Below are 17,332 nucleotides of genomic sequence, written 5' to 3'. Positions count from 1 at the left end.
AGTACTTTATGCACCGCTAATGAGCGAGGCATGTTGAAAGGTCTTATTTTCAATAGCTACCCGGTCTGTTACAATTGTTTCTTTTAATGATAATGCCTCGTCCATATAAGCAGTTAAAATTACCTTCATATATGTATATGTATATGTGTTTAATCACCAATTTTGTGAATGGTCCCACTATTAGGCTGTGTGATGACGAATCTTAAACTGCTTAGTCTGAAAATACTGCTGCAGTGATGTATTATAGCTTCAATGTGGAAAACACTAAATGTCTGACATAAAGATCTGTAGCAATATTATTATTATTATTATTGCCCTACATTTCTCTGTAAGGCTGTAATACGGTGTGTTGTGCAATGCCCATTCAGGTGTGAGAGATCTCGGCATGCTATTGTAAGGTTGACTGCCACGTGGTGTTTAGCTTGAGCTGTTGAAACATGAAGTTTTATTTAAGGATGTATGCATGTGTGAGAGAGTTCTATGGCCCTGCAGCCTCTCAATGAGAGATTTGACATTACTGGGGATCAAGTCAGTCTGAGGTGCTGGATCAGAGCCGGATCATGCCTATGTACCCAGCATTCTCAATTCTGGATGTCTGTTTGCCCAGGCTTGTTTTGTCTGTCATCTCTTTGTGTGTGCTTCTCTAAAGAGCTGGATGGGCTTTAACAGCAGATAACTCAATCAGGGTTTACACTGTATACAAAAGGCAACTTGGTCTTCATAATGGGGGTCATTTCAAGCATTTGGAGTCAAAGGGACAAAAATGTAATGAAAAGAGAATTGCACTTCCTGTCTGATTGATTGATTATCCAACAAACGGTTAGATTTTTTTGTGAATTTTTAAAAAAAAGTAAGTAAAGTAAAGTCGTGACGTATTGTCAAGTATGGTAACCCATACTCGAAATTGGTGCTCTGCGTTTAACCCATCCAAGTGCACACACACAGCAGTGAGTAGTGAACAAATGCACACACACACACACACACACCGTGAACACACACCCGGAGCAGTGGGCAGCCATGCTGCAGCGCCCGGGGAGCAGTTGGGGGTTCGGTGCCTTGCTCAAGGGCACCTCAGTCGTGGTATTGAGGGTGGAGAGAGCGCTGTACATTCACTCCCCCCACCTACAATCCCTGCCGGCCGGGGACTCGAACCCGCAACCTTTCGATTACGAGTCCGACTCTCTAACCATTAGGCCACGACTTAAAATAAAAGATCAAAAGAATTAACAATGCAGATTAATTTTCACAGACTTCTTTGATCATATTTACCAAGGGTGGCGGGTTTTTTTTTTTTTTTTGGCCATGACTGTGTGTGTAAGTGTGTATATATACATATATGTATATATGTGTGTGTGTGTAGATAAACTGTGGGGAAAAAACATATTTGATCCCCTGCTGATTTTGTACGTTTGCCCACTGACTAAGAAATGATCAGTCTATAATTTTAATGGTAGATTTATTTGAACCGTGAGAGACAGAATAACAACAAAAATCCAGAAAAACTCATTTCAAAAAAGTTATAAATTGATATGCATTTTAATGAGTAAAATAAGTATTTGACCCCTTCACAAAACATGACTTAGTACTTGGTGGCGCAACCCTTGTTGGCAATCACAGAGGTCAGACGTTTCTTGTAGTTGGTTTCTTGTAGTCATTAAGGTTTCGAGGCTGACATTTGGCAACTCGAACCTTCAGCTTCCTTCACAGAGCTTCTATTAGATTGAGGTCTGGAGACTGGCTAGGCCACTCCAGGACCTTAATGTGCTGCTTCTTGAGCCACTCCTTTGTTGCCTTGGCTGTGTGTTTTGGGTCATTGTCATGCTGGAATACCCATCCACGACCCATTTTCAATGAAACTCCACGAGGTGAGATCTTGCATGGAGCCCCAGACCGAGGGAGACTGACTGTTGCTTTGGGTTTCTTCCATTTGCAAATAATTGCACCAACTGTTGTCACCTTCTCACCACGATGCTTGGCGATGATCTTGTAGCCCACTCCAGCCTTGTGTAGGTCTACAATCTTGTCCCTGACATCCTTGGACAGCTCTTTGGTCTTGGCCATGGTGGAGAGTTTGGAATCTGATTGATTGCTTCTGTGGACAGATGTCTTTTATACAGGTGACAAACTGAGATTAGGAGCACTCCCTTTAAGAGTGCTTTTAATCTCAGCTCCTTACGTGTAAAAGACACCTGGGAGCCAGAAATCTTGCAGATTGACAGGGGATCAAATACTTATTTCACTCATTAAAATGCAACTTTTGAAATGTGTTTTTCTGGATTTGTTGTTGTTGTTGTTGTTGTCTCTCATTGTTCAAATAAACCTACCATTAAAATTATAGACTGATCATTTCTTTGTCATTGGGCAAACGTACAAAATCAGCAGGGGATCAAATATAAAATATAACACAATCTTTAATATTTGGCCATTTCATTAGGACAGAAATGCTACAGTCGCTGTAATTAAATGAATATGTGGACTTCAAACCGTGTAACTCAGAGTGAGGGGTTGAGCTTTTATTTTGAAACTGCGATTGTATTCTCATGTTTGTGTAGATTTATAAATGATTTACCTTACAAATCTGATGAAATGGCTCACGTTGCGTTCCCAGATGAACGTTATAGTAAACCCAAACTTACAACAATATGCAGAGATGAGTTTGAGACGCTCCACATGTAAAAAAAAGTTTCTGCTGAACTACTGTGAACGGAGCCGCAGTGTGACGCACGTGCTTAACCGACACGCATGCAAATAATTAAAGCAGGTATACTGTGTGAACGGCATCGCATATAATTATTTAATTAAATCATAGGGTTTGTGAATTCACAATTATGCTTAATGATTTTAAATGGGTTTAATATATCATGCAGCCTTGGAAAATAGTCTAATAATGTGTTTTATGGATTCTCGTCCGTGAAATGCGCCACTTCCGGTATTTTGCCGGTTAGTTGACGCTAGCAAAATGAAGTCGACGATGTTTCATCGACTAGTCGCGACGAATCGATGGATCGCGACAGCCCTATATATAGTAGATTCATTATACGATTTTTGTTTGATATGAAGATTTATGCCTAAATACTAAATACTTATTTGTGCAGATACATATAAATTAGGCATTATTTTATTTGATTATAATTAATTTTTAGATTATTGGTTAATGGAGGAAAAAGTCAACAAGTGTCCAGCACACATGAATGGCTTTTTAAACAATATTGAGGTAGTTTATATTTCCAGTTGGTTGAGAATGTAATTGATGACTTGTAATTGCTAACAAGTTGGTTATGACCAAACTTTTGAGTGCGAGTGCACATTGACCTTCCAGTCTGTTCTTTGCTTCTTGTCACGTGGGGTCAGATTTTATTAGTCCGGAGGTTATAACTCAACCGGGGGAGATCCTGGGAGATATCAGTCAGGCCGTGGCATTTTTAGTGTCAAAACCTCCATAAGAAGACGACAGCAATTTAGACTGGTCTGCAGATAATATAGCACCATGGCCTTGACATAAAATGATTTTATTTGAAAAACCATCAACATTGTCAATATCTGGGCTATGAAAGCAATAGAGCAAATGAAACAAACTTGTCACTGGTAATAGAATTTCCTTTTACTGCAGCTAAAATGACTTTGGTGGTCGGGGGATGGCGAGCGCTGAATCGATTTGCTATCCCTGATCCTCCTCTACCCCCGAGTTTAGGTGCAAGTCACCAGGCGCATTGCTCCCTGTCATTTCTGTGCGTGTCGCAGGCTGTTTTAAGTGAATATGAATTCCCCATGTCCCGCTTTACGCCTCTGAACGCCAATAAACAGTCTAGCAGCCCACTGTCTGATTCATTATCTATGAGAAAATAGCAGGACCAACTGTCTCACTGCTCCCAGAGTCAATCTCAGCTCCAAACCACCGCTTTCACCTAACCCGTCGGGAAAAGGCCCAATCACCACTTACACACCAACAGCGTTCCCTGGCAGGAGAGATGCTGAGAATGGCATATGATGGTGCAATTTTAAATTGGTAATAGTGCAACTTTCCTATTATTCCGAAAGTGGTAGAAGTGCACGGTTTTGCACATATTTGTGTCACCTCTGAGCAATAAATGAAATAAGCCTTTTGGGCTGAATTTGGACGAGTGCGGATTTCTTTCATCTTTGCATCATTGTATTTTTTGGATCTACGCACCTTTATATTATTTGCCTACTGGAGTTTTGGACGAGTGTTTGGCGCCACAACCTTTTCTATTTGTGCAAAGTGGTAGAAGTAAAATGTATGTCTAGAATATCACCACAAATTAATGATGAACTTGAAAATACCAGTAAAATTCTTGTTACGCTGGTTAATGATGCGCTATTCAGGCTTCTCATTTCTTAAAGGGATAAAAATTAAAATTGTTGTCATTTACTCACCCTCAAGTTCCAAACATGTATGAGTTGGTTTCTTCTATTGAACACAAAGGAAGATAGTTTGAAGAATGTTAGTAACCTAACAGTTGTTGGTCCCCATTGACTAGTCTGGCAACCAGCAACTGTTGAGTAAGCGGAGTAAATGATGATTTGGGCGAACTATCCCTTTAAGGTCTGGTATTGCATCTAATGAGAAGTTTTAGAAAGAAAATACATTAAGATTAGCTTCATTATCCCTGAAAATATCAATAAACACACATTAAATATACAGTTTATGTGATAAAGAAAAGAAGATCCATAATGAAGCCAAAAGATGATCACCCCAACGGATCATTAAACAATTATGTCTAATTGAATAGCCTAACCTCATCGGTACATCCTCCTTTTTCATTTAATATCTAAACACTCTATCATCACTTGGGAGGCAAAGCAACTAAGCTTTGATCAAGTGGTGATGATACACGGTCAGTGTTTTCAGCAGTAGGTGGCAGTATGACACTGCAGCAGGAGCTGGTTCCCATGCGCTGGCTTAAACAGAGCCCTGGTGTATTTGTTTATATGCTGAATGGACTTTAGTGCATTGGCTGCAGTCTGGCCAGCCTTGCAAACAGTCCCACACAAATAGATATATGGACCTGTGGCGACTATTCCAATGAGAGATAGCGAGAAGATCAATATTTATACTGCTGCATTGGTCTCTGAATTGAGATTGGGATTTCTTTCAATATGCGACGCGGTGCCTGTGTACAATGGCTTTAGAGAGCCATCTCAGCGCTGTCTCTTTTGGGGGCCTGTACCAACTGGCTGGTTACATTTTGCTGCGCTGTTCCCGGTGTACATGATGATATGGATGCTGATTATATCGGCCAGATATACAAATAGATTGATAGACAGATCTGTCAACGAATCTCTTGCTATTCTCTGCCTTTTTCAACCACTGAGGCCAACTATAATTATTGAGGACTGTTAAATATTTTTTTTTTGAAAGAGACATTATTCTTCACTCAATTAAATGCTGTAAGGTTAGTGAACTCTCGGCGTTAGGGAGCCAGTCCAGCTTGATAATTGAATAGCTCTTGATTGTCTCTTTCAGAAAGACCCTGTTTATAGGCCAGCAGTAGAATAGAAAATTATTAAACACTTTTGGGGAAAAGATAAGAGGCAGTGTCCCATTTTAATGAACCAATTGTGTTGGAGAAAAGAAATTAATTATGCTCCTAAATATTGCATATTGCAACTGCCAGAAATATTAAGGGGCCTAGTCAGGTGGAGACAATAAGTTGTCTCGGTGGTCATTTGAACAGATTTTCAAAAGAAAACTGCATTATTCAAGTGCTGTGACATAACACAAGCTAATTGGCTTAATTTGAACTAGTAATATCTCAAGTTAAGAAAAGACGTTTGATGTCTGACAGCTTTGAATGCATCAGTAAAGCAGTCTATCTCCTTTGAGTGTCTTCAGATCATTAGAACTTACATTAGTGTTGCCGTTGTGTTGTCCATGACTGTTAAACTCCCATAAAAGTCCACTATTTTTATTACAGTTGTGATTTAAGATGATAGTTGTGGGATTTACTCTTCTTTTATTTTTGAAAGAAGTCCCTTATGATTACCAAGGCTGCAATACAGTGAAAAACCACGGTAAGAACTGTAATTTTTAAAAATATTTTCTATTGCAGTATATTTTAAAATTTGATTCTTGTGATGCAAAGCTTAATTTTCAGTATCATTACTCCAGTCTTCAGTGTCACATGATCCTTCAGAAATTATTCTAATTTGCTGATTTGCTGCACAAAAACATTCCTCATTATTATTATTATTATTATTATTATCAATGTTGAAAATAGTTGCGCTGCTTAATATCTGAAATTAAATTAAAATTCTGCTACCTTTTGTTTAGGATTCTTCTGAGCCATGTTCAAAAACAGCATTTATTTGAAATTAATATTTTATTAGAAATGTCTTGACTGACACTTTTGAAAAAATCTCCAGGGGAAACTGTAGTGGCATTTATCCTTTATCGTTTATCAGAACTTGGGAATGTTTTAAATATTGTTTCAGAGGATTTTGTCAAGCATGTTATCTCTGAATGTTGCATGAATATGCAAGTAGGGACAAAAGCAATATATATTTTTCCATTGCAGTTCTGTGTGAATTAATAAGTTTGTATGATTGACACTGCACAATTGAATACAGAATGCAAGCAGGCATGTAAAGATTACATGCCAAAACCATGTGACAGAAGTCATAGAAAACAATATCAGAGCGATGTTTTGGAGGAGCACAGATGCATGTCTGTCGAGTAATGTTTTTTCATTTCATTATTGCACTCATGACAAAAGAGAGGAGAGGTGAATTTAAGAAAGAAGACATGCTGAGCTATTCAGGGCAGACGTTGGGGGAATCTTCTCTGTTTTTCATCTGACATTCCATCTAACTGTCTCATCAGCAGTTCTTCCTGAACATTTAATGGGAATAGTTCTGCAATCATGTGGAGTGAATTAGTGAGCTTGCCACCAGCGGACCATTGAAGACACATTATACAGTAAAGCTCGTGCTGGGCCCTGGAACGGGACCAACTCATTACGGAGAGGAGAGGACAGTCTTAGCTCCAGGATGAAGAGGGGAGCAGGCTCGTCCTCAGAAGCTGTCCTCATGAACGTTTGGCATGTGTCTGGACCCAGTTTATTAATGTGAGCTGTAGAGGATTTGGATGCATAACAACACACAAAGTTTGCTTGCTGCTATGATTTGCATGGTCACATGATAGTTTTGTCAGCTTTTGTAAGTAGTATCTTCCACCACCCTGCCATGTTTGTCTTGGGTGCAGTGGTTGGAAGGGGAGAGTGGATGGCATAATTTTGTTTGGAGGGTGTGTACTGTCTTACAGCTGTTCCTGGTGTCCAAAGGCACTCAGTTTCTCCATGTCATCACCCCAGCACCCCCACCAGCTGTTTACATTCCGCTTGTCATTCCAAATCATTAGGCAGCTCTCAGCCAATCCTGGAGGTCTCCGAGGAAGTCAAATGTGCTGTGCTGTGTGCTCCGACCTGTTCACTGAAACATTCCCAGAAGATAAAGAGGGGATTTTTGCTCGTATGGTCTGTTATTTTTTTAAGTTAACAATAACTTTAATTTATTAATTTACATTCAGATCTGAATATACACTACTATTCATGTTTTTTTTTTCTTTTATTAAAGTCCCCCTGTAGTCAAATATTTTATCCCTTAAAACTTATTTGATCATTAAAATCACATTTAAATGTTTGTTCTTGTGAAAATAATTTTCTTATGCCTTAAAATAGTAACTCAACACCCTTGCCTCATTTACTATACGCTGATCTATGAATATACAAATTAGCCCCGTCTCCACTCAGTCCCACCAGCCAGCGCCTCCTGATCCACTGAACTGTAGTAAACGCAAAACAATGGCATACACGGATAATGACTGATAAAACAAAGTTTTTACTAGCAGACAACTACAGTGAATACTGTAACATTCGTTAAAGTTACTTACTTGACGATGCTGTCTCCTCAAAATGCCTTTAAGACTGAATGCAGCCGCTTGTGATTCTAATTCGCACCCGCGAGCATACTTTCAGACACCAATGCGGGAGAGGTGGGTCTGACTCCGGGCTACTTTTACACTGTTGCCGCGGGTTATAATGCAAGTTAGCGGTTCTAAATTCACATTAAACCATTTTTTATTTTTTTTTGCTCTAATTTATGTTTGGTTTTATGCTGGTATTTATTTTGCATGCTAGTGATAGGAATCGATCTCTTGACGTGATTGGTTATTGGTCTGTGACGTAGCAAACCTAGCGCTGTTTCAAGCCGCATTTCTGGGACTGCCATTGGGAAACTACAGTTTTAAGGAGAAAATACTCAGCAATGGTGTTGGTTAATGGATTGGCATGGATGGTTTGTCTAAAAGCGTATTAAAAAACACCACATAGATAAATAAACAACATAAACAAACTTGATTTTCACTACAGGGGGACTATAAAATAATGCTTTGATTCAGCAAGTGCTTATTGAATTGTCCAGAAGTGACTTCAAAGAAAATGTAAAAATATATTTCAAATAGATTCATATTGCTGTTCATTAAATTTTTCTATTAATCAAAGAATCCTAAGAAAAATGTATCACGGGTTCAACAATTTTTTTAGCAGCACAGCTGTTTTGATTTAATGATTTTTTGTTTTAATGCTGTTTTTAATAAAAATGTGTCTTGAGCAACAAATCAGCATATTAGAATGATTTCTGAAGGACCATGTGACACTAAAGACTGGATCAAGGATGCTGAAAATTCAGCTTTACCATATTTAAATATTTAATACAATTATATTAAACTGTAATACTAAATGTAATGTTTACTAATTTTACATGTAATATTAATTTGTAATCTAGTTTCACAAAATTATTGTTTCTATTGTAGTTTTGATCCGTGAGCATAAGGGATATGCTTCAAAAGCATTAAAAATCTTACTGATCCTAAACTTTTAAATAGTAGTAGGCTATATGTGAATATCAATTTAATCACTATTTACTATTCACTATACTTTATTCACACATGTGCATGTTTCTTGGGGGAAAAATCTTAAGCAAAATCTAGTAACTTGTCTGGCCTGAATTTGAACTAGGCTAATGTCACATTGGATGCATGGATTGGAATGCCGTGTTAGTCAATAGTCCTATATGCAGTATTTTTAGATATCGTTTTAGGTCTTGCACTTTTATTTAAAGGAGTCATGAAGTGAGAAATCAAAATTCCGTTTATTTTCATATTGAAGTAGGGGTGTAACGATACACGTATTCGTATTGAACCGTTCGGTACGAGGCTTTCGGTTTGGTGCGCATTACAAACCGAACGATTCGTTGGGCTAATCCTATTAGTGAAGTGACATACTGCCAAGTATGGTGACCCATACTCGGAATTCGTGCTCTGCATTTAACCCATCCAACGTGCACACACACAGCAGTGAACACACACACACCGTGAACACACACCCAGAGCAGTGGGCAGCCATTTATGCTGCGGCGCCCGGGGAGCAGTTGGGGGTTCGGTGCCTTGCTCAAGGGCACCTCAGTCGTGGTATTGAGGGTGGAGAGAGCGCTGGACATTCACTCCCCCCACCTACAATTCCTGCCGGCCGGAGACTCGAACCCGCAACCTTTGGATTACGAGTCCGACTCTCTCGTATTACGAAGTACGACTTCCCCCTATTACGTTTGGAAAATAAAAGAGCTTAAAGTGTGTGAAATATAATGTTCTCAGTGCCACTGCACTGCAACAAGGCTGCCCAAATGATGTAACAGGCAACGTGCTGTCTGCCCCGCGATAACCTCCCTTTGCTGGGGTGCGTCGAAAGACGATGATCTTGTATCAACAATAGCTAATGTCAAAAACATCAATTATTGGCAATATTAAGAGGATTTGGCATTTCCAATTAATGTAGACATTCTTATTTTATTAGGCCTATTATTATGAAGTTACTTTTATTATTAAATTAAGATTACAATTAATTTGCCCCGCAATAATTACATAGGCCTAACTCACGCGCTGCGAGGATAACAAGATTAGGCCTAGGCTATTTCATCTTTTGAGTAACCCCCACATGATTGTAAAGCGCTTTGGGTGTACAGCAATACACAAAGCGCTATTTAAATGCATCATTCATTCATTCATTCATAGGCTATTTACTCGATTTAAATATTTTTTTTTTTTTAAATAGGTCTTTTAAAATATGTCTATTTTATACAATGAATTATAGGCCTATAATTAAAATATGAACACTGCAATCAATGAAATAAAAAGCTTTTATTTTAAGCACAGATTTAAAAAAAACAAAACCTGTTTAACACAATGTTTCTTCTAATTTTTTCCCAGTATGTATGGGCCACAAGAGAAATATTAAGGGAATAAATTAAAACAGCTATATAGCCTACAGTTATCAGAACTTGTTGAAGTAGCCTTGATTCGTCTCTCATTGTCTCCGAGAGAATATGTGGCGACAGATGCCGAAAGCTCCGTCATTCCATATTTACTTTCACTTTCTGTATAGTGAATTGACTGAGATTAAGACGTTCACCGACATTAATCTTGCGTAAAGTTTGCACGTTGCTTGTGTTATCTATTGGCTCGCCTTCATGGTTTAAAACAGAAATATTTACAACATTAAGACGTAACCAATTACCCCTGTACCGAACGTACCAAACTGAACCGTGACACCACTGTGTCGTATCGAACTGAACTGTGAATTTTGTGAACCGTTACACCCCTAATAAGAGGTCATTGTGCTATAAAAAAACAATCTGTAAGTTTCAGAGCTCAACGTTCTCATTAGTCTAAAAACGGCTTATATTAAAGCCAGTCTGCCAAAATGACAGGTTGTGGAATGTACCACTGTAACAGTGTGGCTAAGCACAGCCTCGAAGAAGATGATCAACACCTGCTTCTACAACACTGCCGGTTTAGCCCTGCCCACCGATTCGCACATGTAGTGTAAATAACGAGAGACGCAGGTCTTTGCAGAAACCAAACAATAAAGAGGCTCCGAAGAGAAGACAACGCTGTTAATTGCCAAGTTGTTGGCTGTCAAACATACACAAGCATTAGCCAATCATAGCAGTGGGCATTTACGTCTGAGGCAACAATCCGCCGTGCCTATTCAAACAGAGCATTCTGATGAGGGGGGTCAAACAGGACAGAAAATAGCCTATTACCTCAACATTATTACCTCTTATTATTTTTGATGGAAAAAATCTTGATAACAATTTAAGTGGAGAAGAGTACAAAATAAAAAAGAGGCAGTTCTGTTGTTAATGCAGCCTTTTTAAAACCGTATTTAATGGAGGTATTTTAAACTGTATTTTAACTGTATTCATTAGATTCACCATTTAATGATGGTGAATCTAATAAAGGTTGCAGCCATAATGCAAAAAAATAAATACATTTTGGACAAACAAACAAAAGAAAAATTGACATTTGTGAAGATGCTGGGTTCACCTCAGACTCCACATTCTGGGACAATTTAGATTTTCCAGTAAACATAGGCTCAAAATGCGGCCTGATTACTTGGACAAAAGTTTTATCCATAATTGACAGCAAACATGCATTCAGATATAATTAAAAGCCCACTTCACAATCCAATAACATGAGAAAAAATCTAAATCGATTTCATTGTACGGTTGCTTTGCAGCAGTAAATGTTACATCCTCAGAGTAGTGGTGAAGCAGAGCTTGTTTGTTGATTCACATAGGGAAATGGAGAGCATGCATGTGGCACAAAAGCATTTGACTTTGATGAGAAGAAGGTCAGAGCTGAATCAACGGCAGCAACTCACTCAAGCAGCAGAAAAAAGGGTGTCATGGAAGACCAGCTATATCCGCTTAACATTAATGTGCTTCCTGCATGGAAATGCTTATTGCTATTCTCTTTGAGAGTCTGAAAATGGTGATTAAATTTTTATTGTCCAAATTAGAATTTTAATTTAAAACGTAACATCAAAAGACTCAATTTCTATGGGCCGCCAGCAGAAGTAATCCTTCATGGCCTGGCGCTGCGGCACCAGAGACTTGCCCTTACTTTGAAATCAATCCAGACGTGACTGTCCTCTTCACAGCTCTTTCTTTCATTGGTTACTTTCTTCTTTTGTTTCTCACACACTTTCTCAGACGATCTTTCATTTATGGCTGCTACATTTGATCTCGTGTATGCCTGTAATTTTAGGTTAAAATCTCTACTGACAGTGACTTCGCTGTCATTGGTCAGATGACGTGCTCACATGGCCGCCCGCTGTCCATTCACTGACCTTCTGATGCATAATTCACTCATCGCTGGAAAAACTCTCAATCCAGTGATCTAATCTGATTGGGAGTAAAATGCACAGATTCCTCCCTGTTTGTTTTTACAAAGTACAGTACCAGGTCTTTCGAGAATTGAACACATCCAGTGATAAGTTCAATGTTTCAGGTTAGTCTTATCAAATATTTGAAGAGATTCTTAAATATAAGAGTTTTGTTTTGAGATAGCCATGAGCAGAAAATAATTTATTTATTTGCTTATTTAGGTTCTTAGGTTATTTATTTGTTAATATTTTATATGCATTTAATTTATATTTATTGTTTTATGTATTTTCATTTGTTTCATTTAATATTTTAATTTGTTTGTTTTCTTGTTTTCACATTTGTGCACTTCCATTGTTTGCAGAAAATAACTCAGCAGCTTTTATTCTATTCTATTCTATTCTATTCTATTCTATTCTATTCTATTCTATTCTACCATTTTCTTTAAACCTGCCCTTAATGGCATGTACAGCTACAATGATTTTTGGTTGTTTAAATGCGAGGTTCTTGGCCAGAATGTGGACTGGGCCTTATTAGTCTGGCTATGCAAGACTAATGTAGCTGGAGGTATTGAATTATTTTTTTTGGACGTGTAGGGGTCATGTGAGATGGGTCACACTGAAACAGGCCTGTAATCAAGCACATTGCCTGCCTAATTACCCTCATAATCTACAAGACAAGAGACCAGAGAGTTGCAGGTTGAACTTCACACCTAGATAAACACACGCTTATGTATGTTCATAAAATTACATTTATATGGGGCAATGTGTTGAATTGTACCTGCACTGAAAAATATAGACTATCGCTACTCTGTAATAGAACAATGGAGCAATTTACTGAGTTTATGATATAATCTGCATTGTTTTGGTAGCTGTGCAGCTGTAATTGTGGAATATTTCATTTGGTTAATTAGAGTGTGAGGAACACAAGCGGATTGTGGATGGTGCATTGTAAGGGCTCATCTGAGCCGGGCTCTGCAGTGCTGGATGTTGGGGATTGTGTGGACACAGCCTGTGGGAGTAGCACAGGAAGTGCAGCCAGCAGCGGCCCGGGTTAATGAGAGGAGATAAATTAACAGGCCAGGCGTAAATCAGCTTTATTGAACACACTCCCGCCATTACAAAGGATTTGTTTTGCAATAACTTCTCCAAGATGAGACAAATGAGCAAGTCTGGGATGCTGGTGATTGAGTCCAAGCAAATGTTTTCGATTCATTAAGATGAGTCGATGATAGGGTTGGATCGATACCAAAATGATATGATGTGAAAAGTTGTTAAATTTCAAGTTATTTTATTATTGCTGAACTTTAGCAACTGTATTAAAGTTCTTCAGTCAGGAGCAGGGAGTTATTTTTCTGTCTTTTATTTTATTAACATTTTAAAGGTATAGTTAATCCATAAATGAAAATTGTCGTCATTTACTCACTCTCAAGTTGTTTTAAACCTGAATGAGTTTCTTTCTTCTGTTAAACATAATTATTTTGAAGAATGTATTAATTTTTATTCTTGTGCTGAACACAAAAGAGGATATTTTGAAGAATGTGGGTATCCAAACAGTTGCTGGTCCCCACTGACTTTTTTTCTATCAAAGTTAGAAGTCAGTGGTTACCAACATTCTTCAAAATATCATCTTTTGTGTTCAGGACAAGAATAAAAATTAATACAGGTTTGGTACAACATGACAGTGAGTAAATAATGACAGAATTTAATTTTTTGTGGTGAACTATCCCTTTAATGAAAATCGGCAGCATTCTGTCCCTTTAAGAGCTGCAGGCATCTGTTTCGCTGTTTACTTTCCCTTTAGACATAACTAACTGTTTATATGTAAACCTTGTGTATTTTTCACATTGTTATCACAATTAATCAGACAATAACTAAGTAATCAGGTGTTGTTTGACTGGCCTTTAGTGTAACTTACGCACGCTTCAGTGTACGTGCTCTGAAGAAGCGGACGTCAGAGCAGCACGCAAATAAAATGTTTAACCAAGGCTTTAAAATAAAGCACATGCAAATATACTTTTGTGATTGCGAATATGTGCAGGGAAGTGACATACGGCCAAGTATGGTGACCCATACTCGGAATTTGTGCTTTACAATTAACCCATCCAAAGTGCACACACACACAGCAGTGAACACACACACCGTGAACAGAGACCCGGAGCAGTGTCTCGTGAGTGTAACTCTACCGCTGAGTCAACATTTTAAGTGAATGTGTCTCGCGATTTGCAGCTGGGGCTGGAGATGGGAGATACAGTAAATATAGAGCATTGCTTGAGGTAGCCTAAATGTTCTGTTTTGTTAGTAAATATTTCATTATTACTGGTGTTGCCTCCTTTGTTCACTATTACACTACTGCATATATTGCATCTGACACTGGTGTGGCTAAGTTTTGTAACGTGAGCCCACACTTTCGAACGTTTCACTCTTGCCGCCACTGATTGCACGCAAACACACACCGCACATGCACACGGATATCACAAGCACGTAAAGCAAACAACGGGCACATCATTCAGTGAAGACAAATGACAAGCAGCAGCTTCTAATTCATCATTAACATTGAAGTACACGGAGATAAAACAACGCAAGTATCGATAACCGTATCGTTTGTCCTGCAGCTTACTGGTAGTCCGGTATTGACCCAATGTACCGGCCCAAAAAAATACCTGTTCTCTGTACCAATCCCTAGCCACAACATATTTTCATGTCTGATCAGGGTGATAACCACTATATACATTGAGGGGGGCTAGTCCCCCAAATAATTAGAAATCGCTAAACGTTTTTTCTCAAATACCTATTGCCAATTCGAGAGAGAGAGGGCGCTTCTGTGCATCTCTCTTAACAGTGAGTGAGTTTACTTCAAAAACAGCAATTTTATCCTCTCCTTGCTGGAAAACATAATGTAGCGATTAGAGAGAGACCGATATATTGATTTACCAATATTTTCCCGATATTTAAGCATTTTACCATAATTGGATATCGGCTGTGTAATATCGGATTCACCGATAAATGCAGCCATCTTGTGTGTGTTTTGAGAATTGTGTGCAGGATCGCCATTGCAGCGCGTCTGAGGGGAGACAGGTGCAGGTGCTTGATTTGCTGTAACGTTAGTTAGTAAACTTTATTTAAAATAACATCCATTAATGCACAAATTAGATGCATTACATAAATGCCTGTTTTGTAGTTTATGCAGCTTGGCTCTAAGAAATGGAGAGCAAAATAATCCTTCAATTCCTGTCCCAATAAAGACGTAACTTACCTGAATTAAATAATACGCAGACATGAATGAGTATATGTTGGAAATAAAAGCGCTGAATTGAATTTTCTGTTGTTTATGCTCATCGTTAGTCTCGTGAAGTCTTGAGTCATGTAGTCGTAGACAATCCGTCAAGTCCTCTCCCAATAAGGACGTAACTTTGCATGAGTTAAACAATACAGCCATGAATGAGCGCATGTTGGAAATAAAAGCGCTGAATTTAATTCTCTCTCTGTTGTATATTTGCTCATCATTAGTCTTGTGAAGCCGCTTCATATTGCTGTTCGCGTGTTGATGTGGTTGATGCGCAGGAAATGCTCCAGCATGGCCCCTGCATGTAACTTTTAACAAGATTAACTTGTTTAAAACACCCTAAATTGTAGTAACATTTACTATATAGCCATTATTTTACTAATAAACATCTAAATAAATACAATTGGAAATTAATTCTTTATCTCAGCGAGCGATCGCAGTTTCAGTATAGTTCTGTGTAAATGCATAGATAAACTGTGCTGTCAGCAGGTATTCATAATCTAGAAGGACAAAAACATTTAATAATTCTGATATAACATTCCAGTTGAGAAATGCAATAAAATACGGTTTTATATACGTAATATACGTTTTGTTTGTTATATTCCAATATTCTAGAGAATATTATTCAGTGAATTATTCTTGACTCTATAGGCCTATTAAACAGCTTATATCCTACAAAAGTTGATATGACTATTTATTTTCTCCATTTGAAAACATTAGACATTCTACATTTATTTTGCTTATTGTTAATATTAGTGTTGTAGCTTCTGATGCTTTTTATAAATAAAATGTTTTTTATTGTTGTAATATGAAGATTAAATTTAACATGAAAGACTGCTAATTTTCAACACTTAAAAAAAATGACTGAAAAGAGGAAAAACCAAAGTGAAGTGTGTTCTTACTTCACTCAGTCATTTATTTACTTTATAACAGTAAATAAATATTGATTCTGCATACCAGTTATCGGGCACATAAATATGCAAATAATTGGTATCGGTTATACAAAATCAATATCGGTCAATCACTAGTAGCGATTCAATATTTAAGTTGTTAAAAGTCGTGGGGCAGAGTTGACAAGTTTCTTTGCTCCTGAATGTGTGAGCTGTGCAATCTCCGGTATGTGTGTGTCAGTAAGCAGCACATTAATATAGAACGGTAAGGCTCTAATGCACACCAGCATGTGCGTTTATTGTAGGAGCTAGACGATGTTGTTGCAGATTGAGCCAGAGACAAACAGGTAAGTGAAACACAGGCAGGTTTATTGACAGGCTCGTGGAAGCAGATCGTGATGAGCAATGGCAGGTGAGTATCAAACACTATGATCAGTTCAATGGTTCTTAGCTGTATGCTGGTGAGTGGTTTCTTTGCAGGTTCGTAGGAGATCAGAGACCAGGAACGAAGGAGTACTACGCTGGAGAATCGGAGAATCATCAGGAGATCTAGAGGTAAGTACACACTGGTAAGTCATGCACATAGAGTCTGGGGACCGTACAGGGACGTGAACGGTAGACTGGACGAGGAGGACGTGTGGAGAGTGTGCAGATATAGTGGAGCTGATGAGTGCTGACAGGTGCTGGTGATCAGTGACGAGGAGATTGTGATCAGGTGTGTGTCGTGACTGGGCTGATAGACAGACGTATGATGACGTGTGACGGTATAGTAGTGGTGTTCAAATTCTTAGGGGAGTATTTTCGCCCCTACTCCTTGACATTGTTTCAAGGGACAAGGGCAAGGGGTATAAATTAGAATTGGGCCTTAAATTCCGTCCGTCCGTCCAATAAAACACTGTAACACTGGATAATAAAAA

Source organism: Barbus barbus (assembly GCF_936440315.1).
Source record: "Barbus barbus genome assembly, chromosome: 17".
NCBI lineage: Eukaryota > Metazoa > Chordata > Actinopteri > Cypriniformes > Cyprinidae > Barbus > Barbus barbus.
This window is presented reverse-complemented; position numbering follows the sequence as displayed.